Genomic DNA, 19,071 nt, shown 5'->3' on the forward strand with positions numbered 1-19,071 from the left:
AATAATGCAATTTAATTATCTAGATTCTCAGGTGTGCCAGCAGAATCTGGCCCTGGAGACTAAGCCACTCACTCCCTGCTCTCAGTGCTGGGGGCATTTCTGTACCCTGCTGACCCAAAGATACTATTTTGGTCCCATGGGGCCAAGACTGGACTGTCACAGAGTTAGTCCAGGATTTGAGAAGTGCAAAAGTGAGCTTTATGCCACCCTTCCATCATCCCACATCCCAACTTGTACTATGTACTGCTCAGCCACAGCTGAAGATCTGGCCCACTATATACTTTAATTTTGGATGGTAGGAGACTCAAAATGACTATCCATATCAGACTTTGCAATTCCATACAACTTTTACTATGAGAATTGTTTATTTTCCATTCAAAATTATAGTTTTAGTATCCCCTGATTATTATGCTGACAAATTTCAACCAAATCTAAATTCAGTGTGGATTAAGGAACTCTCATTTAAAGCAGTACCAACATTTTCTTAACAGACACTACACCAGAATTTTCTATCACTTACAGCACCTATGTAAAATATCTATTTTAAAATGTATTTCAGTCCAATGCAGCCACATTTATAACATAGTACTTTCACATCTCTCAGCCTTCTAGCACTAGCTCTATGCCTTATAGATTGTCGGTCTGCCTGCCCGCCACGGGGCCTCAGAGCCCGACCAGGAGGGGTGACAGGGCTGGGAGAGGTGACAGGGACAGGCCCCAGCTCTCCACCCTTGGGAAGGGGAGAGGCCCACAGAGAGGCTCTGACTGATGGGCTGGTGCTGTGTCCTGTGCCTGTGCCAGCCTGTGCTATCATAACAGAGAGCGCAACACTGCCCCCCCACCTCAAGTGGAAGGCCACAGGTACCCCCTCCAGCCCCCCCAAATACCCCTTCAAGCACCCCAAATACCTCCGCCTAGTACACACACTCATCCCTCTAGCACACCCCACTACACCCTCCCAGTACACACACCGCCCTTCAGCACCCCCCAACTGTACACTCCCCCTCCAACTCTCCCTACCTCTCCCCCCCAGCAGTGTCCTCCACTTGGGAAATTGAAACGCAGTAACCCTAGCCAAAAGGAGTATGTGAACTCACCTAACATCAAAGGAGCTTTTCCTGAGTTTTACTTTGGGTGGCAGGAAGGGCATGTGACGTGGGGTATTTATGTGTGAAGGCTGGACAGACAAAAAAAAAAAAAAAAAACAAGGAAAGACTGAGCTTGAAGGAGAGAGAGCACACATGTGCGCATCTAAAGGAGCTGCTACAAGCACGGTGGCTGACCCTGGAAGAAACCTGGGGAGAGGTTTTTGGGTCAGGGTCAGGCTGAAAAGTGTTCTTGGTGGTGCTACAAGCAATAAAAGCTGTTTCCTGTTATTTGATTCCTTCTGCATTCAGAGACACAGACTTTGTACATTCTTTATAAATAAAACTGCATCAAAGAAATACCTGACTGTCACCAATTTCTCTTCCCAAGTGGAATAACCTACTAGGCCCCACATTTTTGCCTAGCCACTCAGATCACAAGGGGTAACATTCTATATTGTGGGCTTACATGGTGGTTCTCTTATTTAAGTCATTGAGACTATTTCTGATAGTAAGGTGAGCAGGATGCTATGCATGAATTCTACATATTGTTTTTAAAAGGTTAAATATTCTGAATAGCTATTTATTGGACCATACCTTTACTGGTGCAGAACTGAGGAAAATTTTATCAACTATAAAAATATAGGGAAAGTATCTGATTATATTTTTTCTATTAAATAAGTCAATTGGGTATTTAAAATGTACTAATATCAAGGAGTAATTGGTTAGAGAGAGAACAGTTGCACTGAAACTGGCAGTCATTTTATAGTTACATGCACAATTCAAATAGGGGTAGTACCACTATTACTCAAAATTCATTTAGATGAACCAATAAGATAATTTGTTCTAAAAATTCACTGTCTTATACTCAACACAGTAAAGGATCAATTTAATCTAAACATGAGTAGAGTATATACCACATCATCTGATCCAAAGCAGTGACCTACTTGATTCAAATGCAAAATGCCTATTCCTGTTGCAGATGAAATTCACCAAGACAAAATGTTCAACAGAAAGATTACATTTTCAGTGGGGCAGAAAGATATTTATCAGTATCTCATTATGGTTTGATACAAATATCCTGGATTTCAATCAGCATTGAGATACAATGGCAATAATCCAGTAGTAAGACTCTAGCCAACGCTTTGTTTCCTGCAGCATTATGCAGGGTTTTTTTTAGCTACAATAAAATCTTGAAAAATTTCCAAGAGGAAAGAAATAGAAGGAAATAACCTTCTAGTCATTTTAATGTCAGATATATGATCCATCTAGTGATGTCTGCCTGATAACTTTGCACCGGCAGGAGAAGGTGACATCATTTACATTTTTTCTAGCATAAATGAAAAGCACTGAATTCCTTGAACTGTAAGTGTCCCATCAATTCTTCTACTCTCACTGCCCCACCTCCTATCATTAACATAGCATACCCACTCTATCTGATGCATTTAATCCTTTTCTAAGAGAAGTAATTTGCCTTCTTAATGGAAATGTATGAAATTTGCTTTAGCAGATTTTCTGAGTTTAAACTAAAGCTCCACTGAACATTTCCATCTTGAAAGAGGTAACCTTTTAGTCATAGGAGACATGACAAATTTCAGTCATTTAAAAGGTTTACTTCTAAGTATTTTTTTTAATTATGAGAAGTAATGTGGTCTTCTGGTTAGACCATGGAACCTGAGTCTTGGATTCTACTTCTGGCTCTATCTTGAGTGGCTCTTTGACCTTGGTCAAATTGTCTAAGACCTCTGTGCCTAAGCTGTTCCATCTATAATACTGGGGCTAATACTTGTCATACTTACCTTACAGGGGTGTTGTAAAGCTTACTCCATTAGTTTACTCTAAACGCCGTGGGCTGGGATCCTTGAATAGAAAGTTATGTAAATGTAAAGTATGATTAATTTACTGATTTCTCTGTTAAGAAAAGCTCTTATACTGTATGCAGCATGGATCCAATTTTAATAATAAATAATAACGTTTTACACTTACTGTATATAGCTCCATTCAAAGAGCTCAACATGTTTTACCAATATTAATGAATTTAGCCTGACCTGTAAAATAGTATTATCACCCCCATTTTAAGAAAACTGAAACCTAGAGAGAATAAGGACCCTGATTCTGCTCCCACAGAAATCACTGTCAAAACTGCCTTTGACATCAACGTGAGGAGGATCGGGTCCTAACTCACTTGCCCCAAAAAAAGGAAACAGGATATATGTGCTAGATATGGGAAATAATCCAGTTCTTCTGATTTTCTGTTCTGTGTACTAACCACAAGACTGCCTTCCCTCCCATAAAAGTGAGTTCTAAAAAACATTAAATTTACCAACAAAATATAATAATAATAATTACTGAATTGTATAACTCTGTTTTTGTTACACCCTTACCTTGGATTTTACAAATATATCACAATAACTGACCAAAATATGCCCTTGTACCTATACACTGTAGGTTTACATACGTGGCGATTCTTTCCTCATCACTAGGGTGAAGAACAGCTACAGTATGCAATTGTTTTATTTGGAATGGAAATGGAGGAAAATTTCTCCTAAAACTAGAGGGGAGAGCTATTTAAATATTGCACACCTCAATAGCTTAAAAAACCCACAGCTTTAGCTAGATTTTGATCCTACATATACATCTCAAACTCTGTGCTAGATTTTGCTAGTACCAGCATGCAGAGCTAACAAAAAGAAAAATTCTCTCAACTTCTGACTACATGGTTAGAACTGTTTTGATTTAATACCCATGGCCCCTGCTCTACATGGGTTCTACATCAGGGGTCTCAAACACGCGGCCCACGGAGTTATTTCCTGCAGCCTGCCAAGCTCCCCCCACCCCAACCCCTACCACTCTGGAGTTACTTCCTGCGGCTGCCAAGCTCCCCTCACTCCCCGTCCCCCCTCTCCAGCACGGCAAGTCCCCACTCCTCTGCCTACCTCCAGGCACTTTCCAGGAGGGTGAGGGGAGGAGCAGGGAGCCGCGTGCTCAAGGGAGGAGGCGGAGAAGAGGCAGGGTAGGAGCAAGGATTTGGGGAAGGGGTTGGAATAGGGGCAGCGAGGGGTGGAGTTGGGGTGGGGCCTCATGGAAGGGGTGGAGTAGGGGTGCGGTGGGGGGGCTTTTGTATCTTTGTATGAAAAGGTGTCAGTGGTGCGGCCCTTGGGCTAACGTACTAGTCCCTCATGTGGCCCTCGTGGTGATTTGAGTTTGAGATCCCTGTTCTACATACTAAAAATTCACACAAACCCCTACAGATAGGCAAGCAAGCATTTAAAAAAAATAAAAAGTTTGATTCTAGGGAATTCTTTTAAGAGATTGTACTTCCTTGGAATTCATGGATTTTCCTCATCCATTAACATCTGTTGCCCCAGATATACTATTAACTGAAACTCAAACAAAGCTCCCCCATACTTGTTAGATTTCAGGCAATTGAAACAGTGACAACTGTTAATTTGTTTTTTTACCAGAAGAGGGCTCCTTAACTACACCATTCACTCAAAAACCACAATGAAAATTACTGAAAAGATGTGTAAATGATGTCTCTTATGTAAAGCCTATCAATTTTTTATCATGCTGTATGCTTAGATTACACCCAAAGGACAAAAGCTGTGCTGAAAGTTCATAAGGCCTAGTCTATAGCTAAACTTAGGATGACCTGGCTACATTGCTTGGGGGTGTGAGAGGCACAGTTAAGATGCGATGCCCTTATAAGCCCCGGAGTAGACACCACTAGGTGAACGGAAGAATTCTTCCATCGACTTAGCTACCACCTCTTGGAGGGTTGGATTTACCATTGTGGTGGAAAAGCCCCTTCCATCGCTGTAGCAAGTGTAGCTGCAGCATCACAGCTGTGCCCGGTAAGGCTGGTAGCGTAGAGATACCCTAAAACATGAAGTCTTCATCGTGAACAGAATAATGTATAAAGACCACCTCCCACTTTCTGCAAATGCACTCATAAAATATATAATTAAAAACACTAACGGTCAAACAAATTACGTCCCTGAATGGAAAGAGCAATATAAACAACATAATGGGTGTAGGGCTTGAGTTTGGGTTAGAGGCCAGGAATGTATCTGTTTTAATGACTTAAGACAAGGATGCAGCTCTTCACCTATACTTCGGTCACTTTTAACTTCAATTTTACCATAATTTACTGTAAAACCAGTTAATTTGGACTACAGGTGAACCATATCATTACAGAACATGTATATCATTACAAAACAAATGTATTACATCAATGTACATATTTAAGTTGAGTGCTAGTAACATTGGTCTGCTACCTCACGGCTGTTCAATAGGACTCCGATTTTGCTAATTGTAGGGATTTTATGTGATAGCTCAATAAAACAAGGTTTATTAAGTTTGTCCATCTCTAATGATGACTTTCTGTTCTGATAAAACTGAGAACTGATATGACTGCAATGGGAATATAGTCAAATTCTCAATTCAGATTGTTGCACTAAAAATCAAAGCATCCTAAATTCTTTACTTTCTGGGAATGATTCATACCCTGGACAGGTTTCAGAGTGGCAGCCGTGTTAGTCTGTATCAGCAAAAAAAAAAACAAGGAGTACTTGTGGCACCTTAGAGACTAACAAATTTATTTTGGCATAAGCTTTCATGGGCTAAAACCCACTTTATCGGATGCATGCAGTGGAAAATACAGTAGGAAGATATATATACACAGAGAACACGAAAAAATGGGTGTTGCCATACCGACTGTAACGAGACCAATTAATTAAGGTGGGTTATTATCAGGAGGAGAAAAAAAACCTTTTGTAGTGATAATCAGGGTGGCCCATTTCCAAAAGTTGACAAGAAGGTATGAGTAACAGTAGGGGGGAAAATTAGCATGGGGAAATAGTTTTTACTTTGTGTAATGACCTATCCAGTCCCAGTCTTATTTAACGGTGTCCAGTTTGCAAATTAATTCCAATTCTGCAGTTTCTCATTGGAGTCTGTTTTTTAAGTTTTTTTGTTGAAGAATTGCAACTTTTAGGTCTGAAATTGAGTGACCAGGGGGGTTGAAGTGTTCTCTGACCAGTCTCTGAGCTGTTCTCTGAGCAATCCAGAATTAATTGGTCTCATTACAGTTGGTATGGCAACACCCATTTTTTCATGTTCTCTGTGTATATATATCTTCCTACTGTATTTTCCACTGCATGCATCCAATGAAGTGGGTTTTATCCCACAAAAGCTTATGCCCAAATAAATTTGTTAGTCTCTAAGGTGCCACAAAACCCCTCATTTTTTTATACCCTGGACAGACAACTTAATAATGAGATATGCTGAAGTCTCCTTAAACACCAGAGTAATTCCTTTATAATTTCTTCTCTCCTTTTCTTCCTGTGCTAATGTGAATCACAAAACAAACTCAAAATACTGCTCCATATTGTACTCTCTCCCAGATTCACACATGAAAGCAACCTCTGACTGCAGATCTCCCACATTCAGTGTAGAAATGGGCTCAGCCACCTCCGCAGCGATATTCCACTTCTTCTCAGCCTTGAAAGACTCCAGGTGCCTTGTGGGTCCAGGTGCCAGTGAAAAATGCTTGGGGATGGTGGGAATGCATGTTATCTCCATTTCGATACTAAGGAGAATCCCCGGAGGAGATAATACAGCCTCAGGTCCCAGGAGTACAAGGGAAAAATATAGTCAGGGAATTGCACCATGAAGAAGCCAGCATGCCAGGGATTACAGCTCATACGGAGGCACAGGGCCATCCATGCATTCTTTGGGATCTGTATGAAACAGTGGAAATCAGCTACACTTGGGGGTGGGTTTCTTGACCTTTTCTTGTGCTAGCAAGATGGGAAAGACCGCAAACTCCCCTTTCTCTGTAGTATTATGTTGGGGAAAATTTGCAAGAGAATCATTGCATGAGATTTTCTCCCCAAACACCCACTCTTACAGGTTTTTCTATGGGAAACAATCAACTAGGCCATTTCATTTTGGTTACATGGATTTTAAATTCACTGATCATCATATTTCTCTTTATTGCATATTCAGTTAAAGGGATTATCTATAATGGTTTTGACCCTGCTTTTATATCATAACTTTCACTCCAAGAATCCAAAAGTCTTTCAAACTTTTGCCCTTATCCTGCAAACACTTATGCATGTGCTTAACTTTAAGCTTATGAATAGCTCCTCTTAAATCAATGGGACTGCTTATATGCTTAAACTTAAGCATGTGAGCAGGGCCCTCCCTAGTTATTCTGGGGCCTTATGCAGCCCCCCATATGGGTGGGGAGGGGTGTGGGGCCCCAGGCCTCCGCACGGGGTGGGGGGGGAAGGGGCAGGGCTGGCTTGAGGGGTAGGAGGGAACCACTCCCCAGCACTCACTGGCGGCGCATCTGGGGCCAGGTTGATGCATTTCCCACTGCCGGTGACTGCAAGCCCGGACCTGCTTCAGTCCTCAGGTGAGTGGGGGTGGGGCTGGGGCAGAGCGGGGGTGGGAAGAGGCAGAGCAGGGGCGGAGGCCATGGGGAAGGGGCGGGGCAGGGGCTGGAGCAGCACTCAGCTGCGTAGGGCACCAGGGAATTTGGCACCCCAAATTTCCTGGTGCCCTACATAGCTGCATACTTTGTGTATGGGTAGGGATGGCCTAGCATGTGAGTACATGTTGTAGATCAGGCCCTTTGGCTTATCTCAACAATTTGATCCAACTATTGGGTCGGAATCCTTGACTTTTGCCCATTAGTTAATTTTGGGACCAATATTTTAAAAATATTGTAGTATGCAATATGTTCTCTGTAACACAAAAGGCAACCAGGTGTATATTGTTTTAATTAAATTATATATTTGAAATACATGAGAGAATGTATTTCCAACACATTTTATTTATCTGGTCAAAATATTTGGAAAAGTATATATTTCCACCATATGTAATTAAACTATATATAAAATTTCTGCAAATAATAAATGTTTACTTTGTGTGGAGAAGCAGAATTTTAATTGTAAAATACTAGAAATGTACAGGAACTGAAATTTCCATTTAGCAGGATGTTCTGCAATGTCAAAATTTGATTTTGTTCTGAATCAGAATATTGAATATTTCCAAATTTATCACAAAATAAAATTTAAAAAAAAATCATTTTTGATTTTGACTTTAAAAAATAATTTGATAAATTTTTAAATTAAAAAGTTAAACATTCCATTCTGGAAATAATCAAAATGGACCATTTCAGCAATATGCTTCAAAATGCTTCATTTCAATTTTTTATCTAAACAAAATGTAATCAAAATCGACGTGCTCCTGTGGAAAGTTTTGATTTAATCAAAATGGCATTTTCCACCAAAATCTGTTCCATTAGAAAATTTTTAACAAGAACTATAAAATACTTTAATTTTTCATTTACTAGGGAGTTCACTGGAATAGACTATGACACATAAAGGAACAGCGTACTCTATGTTCTATTGTTTGTAATATATGTTTGGAAGAAGCTAGAAACTTGAGCAATGTAGAAAACATTACTAACACAATGCAAGAGTTTTTTAGTACCAAATCTCTGAGAAGAATTATAAGGATTTCTTAGTAGCATTTCTTGGTTTCAGACAGGCAAGCATGGATGACTATCCTATGGATGACCAAAACCCAATGACTATCCTATTCCAATCTATTTTATTTTAAAGTCTATTTTATAGTCCTTTGCTTAAGAAGCTACCAACTATGCTCTCAAAATTACACACACACACACACACACACACACATAATTCATTCACTTGGAAACATATCAAAAATTGATGCATCCAAAGATGCACCAAATTGTACCAGTCAATGAAAGTTTTACTTGTGTAAGGACTGCAAGTTTTGGCTTAAAATAAATAGATCTGCTAATGGTTAATTTGGATTTTTGACCAGCAATTGGTCAACGTTAGCGTACAGTTGCCCTGATTCTCATTTACATTACGGCTGCTCTACATCTCTCCAGTAGTGTAAAGGGCCCTTGAAGTGGGTGTAAAGGTTAAAGTTGTAGTTTTAAGAATGAGATTCAGCCCACTACCTGATAGAAATATTTTTATGTGTGTACAGATTTAGGTTTGTAGTTTCAAGAATGAGAATTAGGCCCACTATCATCATCAGTCCCTTCAGATTAACAACTGATCTGCTATGCTAAATCTAGATGTACTACATCACACATGTTGAAGTAATAGTACATTCCTCTCTAGCCACAGGCTAGTGGGCAGTCCCCTATGAGAAAGGTACATCTTTTAAGGCATAGCTGTAACGTTTCTTTTATACTAGCACTTCTGCTCCAGTAACAACTCAAACAACAAAACACAAACTGCGATTTCTTAAGACAAACAGGCTACGCATCTTATAACTGACATAACTTATGACTGACAGAAAGGACAGATTTGACTCCACAGGAAATTGAACACTAAGAACCACTGAGACCTGTGGAGATTACCCTAATGGTTAAAAGTATTTATTGGATAAAAATTTGCCAGCAGTAGAGTATCAACTTCTAGATATACATAGCAGCAAAATACACCGTCCTTGCAGGAAATTGCACACTTCTCTCAGCTTTTTAAAAACTAGAAGCAGTATTTTTTTAAATTTCTAACATTATGTGATGTGTGCTTTTCATTGTCTTATGATTTTCTTGAGTCTTAAAATCTCATGTTAAAGGATGGATATAAACTCATTTAACTCCACACAATTTAACGCATGTATTCCATTGTATCAGAAGCATAAAAGAAGGCCTTTTTCAATTTTTTTATATTTTATTTATTGCTTTTTTGCATCCCAATACAGATCCTTTAAAACAATCAAGAATATAAAATGAAACACCCTATGACTCAAACCAGATTGCTAGGACATAAAAGTGTGAGTCTTTTGCTCTAAAATAATTGTATTTCTAAATCAAACCATTTTTAAAGACCAGAGTACTTTATAAGAAAAGATTTACCAAAACATTTATCAAACAGATTTGATTAGATAGAGTAATTCAGAGTGATTCACAGACATAGTCTGTGAAAAGTCTTGCAGGGGAAGTGGTGATAGCCCTATGGCTTAGGACTTCTAAAACTAGAGTGAACAACTGTTCTGCACAAACAGCAGAGCCAGTGCTAGGCATAAGAAGATTAAGCAATTGCTTAGGGCCCCGAGCAGCTCAAGGGGACCCCTAAGTAATTATTAATATGTGTCGGGGTGGGTAAAATTATTGCTGCTTAGGGCCCCCATGGGCTAGCACCAGCAGTGACTAGCAGGGAGATTGACTAGCTGTTCAAATACGTATTTCCTGTCTGTAACATGTATCATTCTTCCCTTTACATTATAAAAAGTTAGGATTTAGTCCTTTATCCGGAAATATTTTCCTATGAAGGCATATTGGTTTTACATTTAACTTTCAAAAACAGCTGATTCAGAAACAAATCAAAATATGGTTCACTTACAATATCTTTCATTGACAGTCACCCAACTTTTGCACATAAGAGTTGTGTTGATGAAGTGCATCTACAACTGTCTGTTATACATCCCTAAAAGATAAAGAGTTTGATTACATGCTTCTTTGTACCCATGGAGGCAACTGTGCCAACAGCGCTGTTGGGGAGTTCACCATATTGATACCATTCTCACACAACCATGCAACCAGAATAGGGCAATTTGAAGTTCTGGCTAAGGGTACATAAAAACTCTGACAGCAGAGGCTGCCTGGGAGATACTGTGAATTAGTGCCTCTCTCTGACGTCATGTCTCTGCCCTGTGCAGCTATCTCCACCCACTTTTGGGCCTGTAACAGTGAGCTTTAGGGCATGTTTTGTTGCAGTAAATAGCCAGCTTTTACTTCTGTCTTCCCACTCTGGACAAAAAGAAAAGGAGTACTAGTGGCACCTTAGAGACTAACCAATTTATTTGAGCATAAGATTTCGTGAGCTACAGTTCACTTCCTTCTGTGGGCAAGAGCGAGGAGTGAAGGTTTTCCGACAATGGTAGAACTGCATTTTCAACTACTTACAGCCTTCCTACTTATTTTAAATATGAGGGATTTGTTTCAGTTTTAAGGCAAGTAAGAAAAATGTACGATGCAATGCAATATTGTTGTTTACACATTTTCTCTGTAGTTTAACTGCACATCATTTTTCAGGACTTTGTCCATCACATTGTCAAGGCTCCTACTGAATCCTCAATAAAGGGCCAGATTCTATTTTTATTTACACTGTTAGCTCCAGTTCTAGTTGATATTTTCATAAATTACTTGAATTATAGGTTGGAGATTATGCTTATAAAATCTGCAGATGCCGCCAAACTGGGAGGGGTTGCAAATACTTTGGAGGACAGGATTAGAATTCAACACAACCTTGACAAATTGGAGAATTGGTCTGAATTTGAAAAGATGAAATTCAATAAAGATAAGTGTGAAGTACTTTACTTAGGAAGTCAAAAATCAAATACACAACAAGATGGGGAATAACTGGCAAGGTGGTAGTACTGCTGAAAAGGACTTGGGGATTATAGTGGGTCACAAATTGAATCCAAGTCAACAATGTGCTGCAGTTGTGAAAAAGGGTAATATTATTCTGAGTTGTATTAACTTGAATTTTTTTTAAAAGACACAGAGGGTAACTATCCCATGCTACTTGGCACGGGTGAGGCCTCAGCTGAAGTACTGTGTCTAATTCTGGGCACCACTTTAGGAAAGATTTGGACAAACTGGAGAGATTCCAGAGGAGAACAACAAAAAGGATAAAAGGTTTAGAAAAACTCACCCATGGGGAAAGGTTAAAAAACCTGGGCATGTTTTGAGAAAAGAGAACTGACAAGGGACTTGGTAACAGTCTTCAAATACATTAATAGCTGTTATAAAGAGGACTGTGATTAATTGTCCTCCATGTCCACTGAAGGTATGACACGAAGTAATGAGCTTAATTTGCAGCAAGGCAGATTTAGGTTAGATATTAGGAAAAACTTTCTAACTATAAGGTTTGTTAAACTCTGGAATATGCTTTCAAGGGAGGTTGTGGGATCCCCATCATTAGAGGTTTTTACAAACAGGTTGGACAAACACCTGTCAGTGATGGTCTAGGTTTACTCAGTCCTGCCTTAGCACAGGGGACTGGACTTGATGACTGCTCAAGGTGCCTCTAGCCCTGCACTTCTATGATTCTATGAGATTCTCAGATGAAAGGCAGTATATAAATGCAAATTATTATTATATCCTTATATTTTATTGCTCTTTGTCATGTTTATTACTTGTCATCAGCATACTGAACTTTTTCCTATAACCAGAAAGGCTTTAAATTTATCTAGGATTAGACACCTATCTATAGTTCCCTGGTTTGTAGCTTTAAGATTAATGATTTTCTTTCATGTAATCTTTGTTTTTTTCTGAAGTCATAAAACATTTTGCATGTTAGTAATTGACAATTGCTACATGATGGTAAATAATACTGCTAACAACACTAAGTACTTGTAATTGCAAAGCACTGAACAAACAATTATTAATCTTCACAAAATCTCAGCAAAGAGCATATTTTATCCTACAACTTAAAAACAAATGTAAAAAAATGAATACGACTGAAAAATGAGATGCTTCATTTCTCCAGACTTATCCTATTAATTATTTTAATTAACAAAATGTATATAATAAATTTATAAGGAACTCCTATAGCATCTTCTAACAAACATTCAGGCATACTCTCTTCTTGGTGCATACACATAATCCCTGTAAGGGTTAATGGGAGTTAGATGCACAAATTGAGAGCAGACTATATCACAGCCTGTAGTATATCTAAAAATGGTTCTTTGGGTGCTGATCTTTTGGCTGTGTTTTCATTCTGTCTTTTAAAACCATTATAACTAGCACAGGTCTGGATGCATTATAGGGACCTTTAAGAAGCCTTCATTATCTCTCCTCTTTTTAACCACATAATAGGAAAAAGTGAGAGTATAGTACATAGACCACATTGAGGAAAAGGAACTTACCTTGAATTTTTGAACTGGTATATCTATTTTCTGTAATGCTCAGTGTGAATCACTCTTAAGTGCTGGCCCATTCACGATTATATGTGTTGTGCCAAAGGTTATCAGATTGCAAAAGTGTACTCATCTCCCAAGGGACTCATAATTCACCATCACCTTATTTTGACACTAAGGGAAAAATGTGTGTATCAAGCAGGGGAAATAACAGGGCAAAAACCCTGTGTTAATGGTGTAGGAAATCTTCCAAAGGGAAAAAACACAGGCTAGAAAGTTAATAAAGATAACAGAAAAGTAATATTATCAGATTATGAGAAAAGACTTGCCTGTGAGTTCATGCACTTCACAGAGTTCCCAAACTGTATTTGAGGAGTTTTCCTGAAATGCAAGGAGAACGAGACAATTAAAATGCTTACTTAAATTAGCAAAATCTGAACCAGGTTTACAATGGCTCAAAGAAAAGAGACAACAGGATTTATTATTGCCTGAAAATACAATAAAAGCTTGAGTAAAAATATATTCCTGCAAGGTGACTATAGATCCAGAATATTCCTATACAACTGTAGAGTCATCAGCCCAGATCCCCAGGTCTGGCCCAGCTGTGCTAGGCATAGGAGGTAAGGTGTGGGTTGGACAAAGGAAGCTAAAAGCCATCTTTACATTCCCCCAGTCCCGGGAATAGAGAGGGCCAACTGTATTCCCATCATAAATTAGAGCATCTTCAATCTAATTTACACAGGGGCAGAGGCTGTTACACAGCTGGGGATCCCTGTAGTACAAGATGCTGCAACAACAGGGGAAGGTTAGAGATAGCTATGCTGGCTCCATGCCAGCCAACGTTTGCCCTATTCAAAAGGAATTCCCAGATGCCCTGTTAAGCAGCTTTACTTTGGGAATAGTGGGATGAAGTAAGGAAAATGATGGATTTATGCTGGTGCTGGATCTGCACTGTATATGAATTAACATTCTATAGATATTTGTACACCATTGCCAATTTGCCCCAAATAAAACCATTTTAAAACTAATCAGCAGAAGTGGTTGTGGAGAAAGAAGAAAGATATGGATTCTAATGCTAATAAATATTAAATATTAACTATTATGCATACTATTTTAAAATGTAAAACTAATTTTAAAAACTGCACTTCATTAAGTGTAATAACTATGCTCTATACTAAGAAATATGACCCAGTGTTAACGAATTTAAGAATTAATTAATAAAAATCAATGAGCCAAATTCATCATGATTTTTTTAACCTGTCCATATGACAATCTCTTCTTTGGACTCTCATTGCTAAGAATTAATATGTTTTTCTCTATATAGAATCTTATATATGAAGTTTTATTTAACACCTGTAACCTGTCTTTTGAAAGAATTTGCAAATATTTCAAAATCTTACAAAACATTTTAAAATGACTTTTTAACTAATATCAAAATTTGATATCTATATATCAAAATATATAACATTAAAGAAATAAAATTAAAATCTAGTACATTCCTGTTTTCAGGCACACACAATTTTCAGAAGACATACTGCCCTTAACAATGAAATTCAAACACAGACAGATGTTTGTAGCAGTTCATTATTGTTGTCTTCACATTCTCATCACTGAAAGGCAGCCCCTTTTCTTGCACATCATGAAATCTTCTCTGACAGTTTCATTAAGAAGCATTTATATTCTCCCTTGAATGGTATCCCTTACTCTTATGAATAATACCTCATTAACGATTAGTAGCAGCCAGGACACAAGACACCTTTTCTAATTCCCCCTAAATATATTCTAGGTCAATGGTTCAGTACTGACTCACAGAACAGACAAGCTACTGAATAGTCAACACTGCTTCTTGCAGCAATCTGAGTTTTCTCTGCAGACATATAAGTCATGTACTAACTTGCTTAGTTTATGACTGTGATCCCCAAACTTTTCAGGGTCGCACCCTCCATGACACCATCCGTGGCTCCCCAGAGCTGGGGCTGGGGCCATGGTTCCTGGGGGGAAGAGGAACATAGACAGGGTAAGGGGGCTGAGGCTCGGGCGGGGCCAGGGCCAGAGCCTCAGATAGGCCACGGTCAGGGGCTGGGCGCAGGGGCTGGGCCATAGCTGGGGGCAGGGCCGGAGCAGAGCTGGGGCAGAGCAGGGCTGGGTGGCACTCCCTCCCTGTCCCATGTGGGGACTGACCTGGACCCCACTGTGACCCCCAAATGTTCCTCTGCCCCCCCAAAGGAGTCGCACCCCACTGCTTGGGGACCTCTGGTTTATGATACATAACAAAATCACAGCCTGAAGTGGCATGAATGCAGGCTTGAGACTACATATTCTGAGAACAAAAGCAAGCCAACCAGGAGACACTGGAGCATTTCCTTAGCAGATGTAAATTAGCACAACTCCATTGACATCTAATGGGCTATGCCAATTTACACCACCTGAGGATCTGGACCCGACTCTTGAGCTAACTAATGCAGGTCTTTGCTCTACTGCAGTGATATTGGCCTCAGGGGTTCAGGCGCCAAATCAGTGATCAACATTACGCAAAAGAACCAAAGTAGTGTGAATTCATTGTTTCATTTACTATAGTACTATATATTCATATTTAAACAGTTTGACAGAGGAAATATTTTGTGTGTGTGTGTGTGTATATATTTCTCACAACAAAATGACTGACCAAATATTATTATTTTATCCACTACAATTGGTTAATAACATAGTACAACCATCCTGACTGGTTAATAACTTAGACTGGTTAATAATTAAATCACACAGTGTTTTCATATCATGTTCTGCAAAGGAGAGACACAGAGCCACTTGTGGCTTGCAAGCCTCAGTCTGAGTATCACTGTTCTACGGATTCGATTTTACAGGGTGCTGTGCACTCTAGCTCTGATCTAGCAAAGCACTTAAGCATGTGCTCAACTTTAAGCATATGAGTAGTCCACATTAATAACATGCTTAAAGTGTACACGTAACTGATTTGCTAACTCAGGATCACAGAGATCAGCATTTTGAAGGATCGAGTCTTGTAGTGAGAGTGGCAAGGTTTGCCTATGGCTTTGGCTTAACCAGCAGGAAAAAGGGCAGCTCTTCAAAAGGGAAGCCCAGTGGACAAGTGGCAACCCTTTATCTTTTGGAATATTTGTCTTAACCTTACTAACCGACTAACCATATTATTAAACTAGGATTTCTTTGTGTATAACTTCAGCACTAGCTTGGAGTTTGAATCAAAGCTGATTGTTTGTGTGTAACTTCACCTCAGCCCAGCACTCACATTGAAACAGCTTGTGTGCAACATCACCTCTAGCTTAATGTAACCCTTCTGCCCAGTCAGAGTTGGCAGCAACAAGGGCCGGGTTCAATATCTAGGGGATCCATTCCAATAACACAATGCAAACCGGCTCGAGCCCCCACCCAGTGACCTGGGACAAATATATACCACCCCCGCTGGGCGCCTCCAAGAGGCAATACTTCCCCTCTCGCAAGCACGTAGTCTGAGTGTAGCAAAAGCCTTTTAATAACAGAGAGAAACAATGTGGCATTATGTTGGGGAAACACCACCAACAGGATTCATAACACAACCCATGAGCAAAAAAAACCCACCCCAAGCAAATTGGGGCATGCCCTTTTCCCTTTGGTTCTTGAGTCCAGCAACTCCAAATCACCCAAAGTCCCGAAAGTCCAATGCCCCAAAAGACTCTGTCCCTGGTCAGGGCAGCCCCAGAGTTCGAAAGTCTATCTGCGGAGCTTTACCTCCCAACCTGGGTGGAAATGGGACGGGGGTAAGAGGCACCTTACATGACCTGAAGCTGACAGCTCCATAGCAGCGCTCCGCTCCGCCAGCCGCCCCATGAACTCCGCCCCATGAACTCCTTCGCTCCGCCAGCCGCCCCACGAACTCCTTCACTCAGCTGCACTCCGCTCTGCCAGCCGCCCCACGAACTCCTTCGCTCAGCTCCAGGGCCCATAAGCAGCTCCTGCCATCCACAAACTGCTCCGCATAGAACTGCTTCACCAGCTGGTCTGCAAGGCACACCAGCTGTCCCGCAAACTGCTCCACAATATATCTTCAGGCTCCCACACTACTTAACACAACACTCAGTGATTTCAGCTCTTAGGTGAATTCAGCTTGTAGTAGGGGAGCCCCAGTGCTGGTACACTATCAGCCCAACATGAGCTCAGCAGCCTATAACTAGACTTCTAATGAAATCAAAATTAGCTCTGATATTCCACAGTGGAGAGAGGAGGAAGTGCAATTAGCATGTAAGGCCCTCACCAAGGGGCCCATACCACCAAGTATCAATACTTATCCCCAACCTCTCCCCATTCACACAGTTTTGGAACCCATGACCCTTGCCTAGCAAGTGCTACTTAGTTGATGGTGAATCCCTCCATCATAACAAAAGGCCACATACAGTTCCAAGCACAGTTCCCATAATCAGGGTAATAACAATTTATTCTTCCTGCCCCAATAACAGAGACACTGGGGATCCCACAGCAGCCAAAGTGACCATTTGGGCAGCTATGGTCTCATTCTAGGCATGGTGGGTGTGCCTATGCAAATGAGATCGGCCCCTGAAGTTCTCTTCCATAATTTGCCACACCTCACCACCAGATGTCAGGGTGGAGCTCATCCTGACACTGCTTACATTAACAAAACTTGCATCAAAGTGACTGGGATACATGTAATCTCATCTAACCCAGTCTGACATTCATATTGGTTTATTTGTGTAACTTCACTTCTAGTTTGGCACTCATGTCAAAGCAGGTTTTTAGTTCACAACTTCATCCCTAGCTTGGTACGTATACTGAAGTAATTTGTATCTAATTTCATTTCTATCCTCTTGCAGAACCAGCTAGTTTGTAACTTCGCCCAGTTTGGTACTCACATTGAAGTGACTGGTGTGGAACTTCAGCTTGCCGCTCACATGGGAGTGTCCTGTGTATCTTTACCCAGCTTGGTACTTGCACTGAAACAGCTTGTTTGTGTAACGTCATCCAGCTTGGCCCTTGAGCCAGAGCAGTTACTTTGTGGGTGAAAATTGACTACTGGCCTGGCACTTGTACTTAAGGGACTTTGGTATCACCCTGCGCAAAACAGTGACAGTCCTAATAGCCTTGTTAAAATTGCTTCTTTATGAACCCAGTGACATTACTGCCCCATCGCTAGCAGACATGTCAGTAAGTGGAGAGGGCAGCAGGTGAGGAAGGGGAGGGTTATGCAGGCGGTGTCCCTGCTTGTGTCCCTAGCCAGAGCAAGATGGGAAATGCCTCTCCCCGTCCCTATTTCATCTCAACATGAATGTGACAAGGATGGGAGCTCTTGGGGCCCAGCAGTGCCATGTCCTCACACCAGCAGTGAACACACGTTGGGAGCCTTCTTAGTGACCAGGGGGACACCGCGACCGCACCCACCGCCCGCTTCGGACGCTGCGCTCCATCATGGCTGCGTACGCTCCCAGTGTGCCGATGTGGCCTATAGAAACTACACTTCCCAGCATGCAGTGCTCCTCGCAGCCTCAGCTCCTGAAACGATCGTTCCCAGAATGCATTGCTCCATTCCCAGGGCTGCGGCCTGGTCGCGTTACCTGCTGGGAAGTGTTAGCCTTCTGGCGGCGCTATGCATGCTGGGAACGGTGATCTCCTCGGCCGTAGTTCCGTACTTTGATCCCGAGGGAGCAGTGGTGGGTTTATTTTATGCCATTTAGGTGCCGCTGGAGTTCAGCCCTCCTGGGCGGGGTCGGCAGCGTTTTGCCAACCGTTCCAGTGTATGCGGGTTCGGGTCGAGAAGTGCATGTGTCCGCCTGAGCTCTGCGGCGCGTGCGCGTTCCATCGGGAGGAGACGCTGGTGTGTCCTTCCGCACTTGCCGTAGGTTCCCGGCTCGCCCGACGTTGCCGCCGCCTTTGTGAAGAGGCGAAACCGGAGCGGAGCCTCCGAGCGGCGGTTTAAGCGGAGAGAGGCCCCGCTGTCAGGTTAGCGCCGTGCCCGGCGAGCTCTGGGGGAGGGGGGCGCCCCGTAGCCACCGCACCAGCCACCGCTAGCGGCAGAGAGGTGTCGGGCCCGCCCTTCCCC

General features: G+C 41.3%; 1 protein-coding gene and 1 long non-coding RNA gene across 6 annotated transcripts in view; one reads left to right on the forward strand and one right to left on the reverse strand.

Moving 5' to 3' along the window:
• The window catches only part of LOC311528552, a 97,653-nt gene extending 79,259 nt beyond the window's left edge, over positions 1–18,394 (reverse strand). The window contains exons 1-2 of the long non-coding RNA XR_014713631.1: positions 17,888–18,394; positions 13,337–13,388 (exon numbers count right to left, since the gene is read on the reverse strand). This is a non-coding gene — a long non-coding RNA (uncharacterized lncRNA). The remainder of the gene's footprint in view (positions 1–13,336; positions 13,389–17,887) is intronic.
• A 158-nt stretch (positions 18,395–18,552) lies between these two features.
• Positions 18,553–19,071, forward strand: part of DYNC1I2 (dynein cytoplasmic 1 intermediate chain 2) — a 44,410-nt gene continuing 43,891 nt past the window's right edge. For 2 of the 5 annotated variants that reach the window (XM_084643716.1, XM_084643715.1), the window contains exon 1: positions 18,710–18,971. The gene's annotated coding sequence lies outside the window, so the exon portion shown is untranslated. Of the gene's footprint in view, positions 18,683–18,708; positions 18,972–19,071 lie in introns of those variants that run through there. The other 3 variants (XM_084643714.1, XM_084643713.1, XM_084643717.1) reach the window with 3 other exon arrangements.

Source organism: Lepidochelys olivacea, assembly GCF_965140295.1.
Source record: "Lepidochelys olivacea isolate rLepOli2 genome assembly, chromosome: 11".
NCBI lineage: Eukaryota > Metazoa > Chordata > Testudines > Cheloniidae > Lepidochelys > Lepidochelys olivacea.